This window comes from Neoarius graeffei, chromosome 1, assembly GCF_027579695.1.
Source record: "Neoarius graeffei isolate fNeoGra1 chromosome 1, fNeoGra1.pri, whole genome shotgun sequence".
Lineage (NCBI taxonomy): Eukaryota > Metazoa > Chordata > Actinopteri > Siluriformes > Ariidae > Neoarius > Neoarius graeffei.
The window spans coordinates 126,049,875-126,057,350 of NC_083569.1; the positions used below are offsets into that span (position 1 = coordinate 126,049,875).

The 7,476-nt window shown below is 41.5% G+C and overlaps 1 protein-coding gene across 2 annotated transcripts in view; it reads right to left on the bottom strand.

Annotated features, from left to right (window-relative positions):
• Nucleotides 1-7,035, bottom strand: part of LOC132883301 (histone-lysine N-methyltransferase PRDM9-like) — a 322,553-nt gene extending 315,518 nt beyond the window's left edge. For both annotated transcript variants that reach the window (XM_060916743.1, XM_060916751.1), the window contains exon 1: nucleotides 6,930-7,035. The gene's annotated coding sequence lies outside the window, so the exon portion shown is untranslated. The remainder of the gene's footprint in view (nucleotides 1-6,929) is intronic.
• Between the last annotated feature and the right edge of the window lie 441 nt (nucleotides 7,036-7,476).

A 7,476-nucleotide genomic window follows, 5' to 3' on the forward strand; every position in this document is an offset into this window, starting at 1 on the left:
TTGGGGAGAGGGCAGAGGTCTCTGGCTGTCAAGTTTGGGGCGGTTGGGACCTCCCCTGCCCGAGCTACGGGCGTCCAAAGTCGGGCTGGAGCCCTGGATTGAAAGGAAACCTAAGCGCAGCACCGCGGCTCGCCTCAGGGCGAATTACATCCCAAGGCGCGGGGCTAACGGGCCCTGCCTGCGCTGGTTCTTTGGGGAGAGGGCAGAGGTCTCTGGCTGTCAAGTTTGGGGAGGCTTCTTTAAATATAAACTACATTTCGAGCACAAGAGGCTGGTGCTAGCAACATTCAAACAGCCACAATAAAGCTATGCAGAAGCCTCCCCACCACCAGAGACCTGAAACAATAACTTCATATGTTAAAATGTACTTGAAATAATCTTAAACCTCGTTTTCAGTGCCAAAAAAAAAGCATTTGCAAAAGCATACAAGTTATTAATTGTAGCAAAATCAAAAGATATAAACATCAAATAAAATATAATTTTATTGTAACATATAACAAAGTGGGCTAATGCTGCGTTCATGTGCTATGGGAATTATGGTAAATACCAAACGCCGACATGGAAAGCACACATGAACGCCCCCTCTTGTGGTATTTTCCACTGGGCAACTCGTAGAAAATTTTGCTACACGAGTTGCCGAGATAAGATGAACTTTAACCTTTTCAACATGGCGGCGAGCGGTACAAGACACTTGAATGCTAAGCATTGTACGCTACTAAAGTTTTTTTTACTAGTGGGTAGTTTTTTGTGTCTATGCAATGTTGCGTCATTAACAAGTGTAATATAATACGTTAGAAATCCGTTTCCTTTAAAAATGTGTTATGGTTTGTTTTTACCTATCCAGAGCAGACGCTATTGCTAACGATAGCTAACTAACTATTGCTAACTTGAATCTGGTCCACCATCTTTAATTTGTCAACAACAACAAAAGCATGTGAACACAACACACTGGTAAATACCACTTCCCAACTGGAAAATATCATCTTCCCATAGCGCATGAATGCAGCATTAATGTCACAGTTTTTAAATTTTATTAGTTTTTTTCTAAATTAAATATCAAATTATCTGAAACGGAATTGAAATAGAATTCACTATCCTCCGAAACGGAATTTGCTGTTTTTTGAAACGGAAAATCAGAGGCTCTACATGAATCTATAAGTGACGCAACCACAGTCCGCCTAAGAACTACAAATCCCATCAACCCACTTCCACGATGGCCTACGTCACGCCGGGACGGGATCACCTACGGCACATACTCAATGAAGGCATAAGTAACTGAGCAACACTTCCGACTTCCTCTTTTGGCTCCGCGTGAACTCAAGCACACGGACACAAGGAGGACCGCTCGTCAGAGCCCCCAAGATAAAGACGTCTTTCTCCCAAGAAAACGATTCAACATGGTTTTTGTTTACCCTTGGCCACGGTAGAACTACTTAAATCATGCTATCTCTCTCTCGGTTGAGCTACAGCCAGTTTTGTTTGTCTATTATAGTAACGTTACGAACTGCCGCCAAAAACAGTTCATTTAAAAAGTTAGAAGTGACCGGATTTCCTTCTAACTAAAAGCGCTGTGCACATTGTTTGATCAGAGACCTTCTTCCCACGAACTACGAAGCGTCGGACCAAGAATTCTCTGCTTTCTACAGAAGCTACTCATGCGCTCCTGTGGACTCAAAGTTTCGGAACATCTCTGTAATCTTGCACTGGGAGCAAGATACTGAAGTAAGAAACTGGCAATTGGGCAAAACTAGTCTTAGGAATTAGCTTTAGTAAGGAGTGTGAATTAAACTCAGGAATTGTTTAATTGTGTACACTGCAAACACTCGGTGTTGAATTGATTGTTCTATTTTGTTTTGATCTCTCAATTGCTTAATAGATAGGCTTTTGCATGCTTTCCTCTATTCCCTTCTAACCCTTAATTTCATTATTACACATATTTTGACCTCATCAAGATTTCAGTGGATTTAGTAGTGTTATAAGCTAGCTTAGCTAGCAACACACGGCTAATTCTTTTGTCTCATTAGCAAGCTAGGCTAACCTTTTGTTTAGGCCACAAGGCCTACACCACGTGGTCACAAGGCCTCACACCCACAAACACACCTTAGTTAGCAACAGAGCTAATCCTTTGTTCTACTTAGATAACATTCCTTTGTCTTAGCTAGCAACCAAGCTAGGCCTCCACCACGTGGACACACACACACACACACACACACCTTAGCTAGCAACTAAAGCTAACTTTTGTTCTACTTCGAAACACGTGGTCACCTCCCCCTACACACACACGCTCAAGTATATATCATATTTGTATATATTTCAACTGCCATTATTCATTTTTATCTTTGTTGTAATAAATTCAATTATTATTGAAACTGTGTGTTTATTTGTTGTGCCTAATATTTTTGAAGTAGCCCAATCTCAAAAGAATTCCAAGGTGCATATGAGTTATGTAATACGGTCAGTGATCATAATAATTTGGAATATACCATAATTTAGCTGTTTGGTAATTTATTATTAAGCATCAAAATTAATAGTATTAATTAATGAGACCGATTCAATGAGACTGATTTAATGAGATTGATCACTTAACACCAACTGCCCCTACATTAATCATGAATAGGCAATCAAAACAGTTGACCTACTTTCCGGACTTAGGATTTTTCAGAAAATATGCAAAAATAGTACCATATACAAATGCTTAGTTTATACTGAAGGAGTTGGATAATCAAAGTTTTTATTGGATTAAAAGTTTGATAAAAGGTGTCTGTTGATAGGGTTAAAGGTTCATTCCAGTCATCATGTGCCCACATGGCCAATTAATGGCCTGAAGTAGGACGTACCAAATGGTAATTTTGTCCCAAAGCCATATCTGGGGCCCTCCTGTACCCCCACCAAACCTCTGAGTGCCCTGAAACTCTCCAAGTACACAGTAGAGTTCCCAAATATGATAAATCAGTTGAAACCCCATCAACATAAACTTTCCAAGATATGGACCCCCAAAATGTCAAAAAAATTATTGTCATTAAAAAAAATCCACTTTTAAGGGGTTAATATCTATAAAGTTAGTAAACCTGTGCTATTTTTAGGTGCAGAATCTGATAGACAGGGCCAGAATACATAGATATAGCAATTTACAGGTCTATATCCCCCTTAGAACAAAAAATATGGGCCTCCAAAAATGCTTGCAAATTAAGTGCGCAATTTCCAGACCCCAAAAGTGGGCGTGGCACCCAAACTTTGAAGGGCCATGACTCAAAAAACGTTCGAAGCTAGGAAGCTAAAATTTTGGATTCTTTCATTTGACATCATAAGGCACTAAGAAAATAAAAATAAGGCAAATTGAAGAGGTGTCACTGGGGAGGTTTTGGGCATTTGTGTGAATTGACATGGAATGACCCAGTTGCAAAATAAGAATTTCATTACCCAATAATAAAGCGCTGTGTCTGTTATTGTGTATATGACAAATAAGCATCTTGAATCTTGAACCTGGTTATAGCAGCTCATACCCCACGCCAATATCTATCTTGATTGTAATTTTGTCACCATTCTCTCCCCCTAACTTACTGTACTGGCTCTGATGCATCGAACTCTGTCTCCACATCTTTTTCCCTTTCTAAAGGCCAATTTATGCTGACAACGCAGTCCTCACAGATGGCGTCTGCATAGCCCCCCACCTTCGCAGACGCTCTGCGCGCACCTCCCAAAAACTGTGACCACCGCAGAAGCCTCGCAGACAAGAGGGCTCTGATTGGTCCACTCTACATCCGCTGTACACGCACTTCCGCTTCCCTACTTTCCCGGTTTGGTTTCTTTCACGACCGCCATTTTTAAAAACACGAGCGAAGATGGAGCAGCACAAAGAGCGGTTGATCGAGGAAGTACGTACATCTATACGACTCCAGTTCTAGTCATTATAAGTAACCGGAGGATAAACACTCCACTAACCACACCCACCAACTACTCCTAGCGATTTCGCACCCCTTGCGTTGTGGTGGTGAATACCATCGCGTACGCCTATTACTCCCCGCTCAACGATAAATTACAACTGTCTGAGAAAAGCTATCTGCAAAAGCCTTGTCGCAAGAGCATGCAGAGGCCTTAAGCCTGCCTCTCTCTCTCTCTCTCTCTCTCTCTTTGGTTCACTCCATCTCATTTTTTTCTCTCAATGTTCAGTGTATTTCAATGTGTTGTGTCTTTATATGTTGGCTCGTATGTCCTGTCTATTTTTGTTCAATATGTCTACAGGCTGAATTTCAATAATCTCACTTTTGTTAAAGATGTATTCATATTACCACAGTCAGCTCCATTAGCTTTTCTTGACAACAATGGCAGCTGTTTGCACGCCGCTCAAAGGCAATTAGCTCCGTTAGCGTTTTAGCTCGGCTTAAAGGGCTGATGACATGAACATGACTCTATGCAATTTCTTAAATAAACTATACAACATGGCAAACATGTTAGATTTCTGTTATAATTACGTGAATAGAAGCTGTTGTTACGCGAATATCCAACTTTTAATTGCACAGCGCAAGAAAACTGGGTCCGTGGCTCGCGGCCATGTTGTGACGTCAGCGGAAGAACACGCTGCGGTTCACTGGCTGTCTACTCAATGGAAATGGCGCATGAAAACGCCGGTGAACTCTCTAGCTCTTCCTCTTCTGGGAGTCTAGAATTGTGTTGTGAGTGGGATAGATCGGAAGAATCAAGTGATGACAAACACGGGTGCATCCAACCGTACAGGTTTGAACCTGTTACTGTGCAATCTGAGAGCGACTCCGATTCCGACTCCAAGATAGACAGCGGACAGGCAGACAGCCCAGCATTGAACACCACAAGGTTGGATAACAAGGATTGGTAGGTCAACCCGTATTTGTTCAAAATGTTACGGAATCAATATTTTAATATTGTGTATTGTTGTCTTGCATGTGTAAACACTGCTTATATCATGTAAGCCATATGCTACACTGAATACATAGTTCCTAATGGAGCATGCAAACGGCTAACATAATAAGCTTACGACTATGCCTGATCCGTGATACATTTAGGATAATATTGGCAGGTATGTCTTCTAGTTTATGGCTTCTTAGTTTTATCCTTGAATGAAGCAAAATATTTGATAACCTACATCAGCGTAAGCAAATGACAATCTGTAGCCTACTTGTCTGGCTAAGTTAGCTTTCCCTCAGTGTTTGCTTTGAGAAACAAATTCTTTCAACTTGGCAATAAGAGACCACAATGCAAAGGCAAAATACTACAACTGCTACTACAAATCTGTCACATCAACAAACCAGCAAGTGAGGAGGAAGACTAGGCGATATGATGCCCATACCCATAGATCAGTTTTTTTGTATTAGTACTAAGACGACGTAAACAAACAATCCAACACCATCGAAGACAGTGCAAGCTTTCACAAGCAAATACATGACTGATATCACGCCGACTTTATGATTACATTTATGATTATCATGAATGTGTACTCTATGATGTGCACTCTATGAGCGCTCTGGAGCGAGTCACTTCCAAGATGGTCGCACAGACCGCATGGTTACTATTTTTAGCATCATGTCGGAGCACTCTATAGCTCTACATACCTTTATCTTATGTCTTTTCTCAACACATGTTCTGACAGTTGGACTGTCTTTGGAGGAGTCGCCTTGTCCCAGGCGACTGCTGGATCCGGCATAGCTACTAGTAGACCCCCTCCGGAATACTGTAGGCGCTGCTGATGGCAGCAACACACGTTTGTGCTGAACTGAACACCCAAGAGATTCTTTTAAGCTGGGAAGGGTGTCAAAACAATCCAAATCGAAGTGTTCAGAGCACAGGACGGATGTTGGTGAGGGCTCCCACTTGTCACGAGTGCGCCTGACTTGCTTCACCCACTTCGCATGCAGCTCGGGATCTCTGGGAAACTTGAATAAACTTACCCCATCCTTGTGGGTTTTGGAGCAAAAGCCGGCAACACAACGCGAAGGCATAATAACTATATATTATAATAACGTATAATTATTATTATTATTATTATTAAGTGAACACCTGCCGCATCAACAACAAACTGGTAAGTGAGGAGGAAGGTTCTTTCGCTGACGTCATATAGCTCCTCCTTCTCTTTCGTCTCCTGGGTGCTGCAGCCCCGTCAAATTTGCCCAGATAGCCGCGTTTTTTATCATAACTTGTAAAATAGGCGCCTTCGTGAATTAATATATGGATCATCGGGAATTATTTTTTATGTTATAAAACATCGCCAAAGATGTCAAAAACGTGTCATCAGCACTTTAATGTTCTCGTATAGAAACAAACCAACTGTAAAATCACCAGAGAGTAATATCTAGCTTCAGTAATCTCACTTTTGTTAAAGATGTATTCATATTACCACAGTTAGCACTGTTAGCTTGGCTCAATGTTTTTATACAGAAAAAGCACAGTCACTGCGTTAGCTTTTACCGCGGCTAAACATGCTTTTATATAAACACACCGACCATAAATAATTAAATACATTTCCGGAATAACGACAGAACAATATCTAGCTTCAATGATTTCACTTTTCTTTTACAATTTAAGTATGCTAATATCTGTTAGCTATAAGAAATAAACCGTACACTTGCTATGACTTGCTAAGATGCGACGATGAAATTTTCGCCAAGATTTCATTTTTCACCTCATCCTGTCTTTCTTTTATAATGAAGTGTTGGTGACTTGCGAGGAAGTTGCAATTTAGAAGAAAAAAGAAAGCGATGGAAATGAACTTGAAGTGAAGATTTAAATACTTTCAATATACAACTAAGCAGGTTAGCCAAACTACAACTCTCTCCTGAGTGGATAAATAGTGCACTATCTAGGGTGCACACGGCATTATTTCATACTGAACGGAGTTCCTAAAACAGTAAAGTGGAGATATATTTGGGATTCGACCACACACCTTCAGTTTAACTTACCTCAGGGTTTTAAATCCTCAGAGCCAGACACAATAACGCGTTTTTATTTTTATAACTCGAGGGGCTAAAGCGGCTCAGACGAGCAGCGTCTTGTTCTTCTCCAATGTTTACTGGTGCTTGGAGAAGCAGCTACTGGACGCGTTAGCGCCACCACCTGGACTGGAGCGGAGTTTCAGGGTGGAGGACGCCTATCCCAGCCCAACCCAAAAGCCAATCAGTGCGTTTACATGCACATAGAGAAAATCGAATTTTTGCCGTTGCTCGACGGAAATCGAAGTTCTAAATGCCATGGAAACACCTTAGCTCGGCTGAAATTGAACCGAACTTGATTTCTCGTAATCGAGCTACACGACCTAGATTATGCGATTTCTGCCGAGCTACTTAGTGCATGTAAACCGTATCGAGCTACTTACTTCAGCACTGCCCCTTCCGGGAGTGACGAGACCACAAGCGGGAAACACAACAGCTTCGGTCGGCATGACCAGGCTCGGACTGGTAATCTGTGATTTTGGGCATTATCCCGGTGGGCCGCTGTACCTCAGACGTG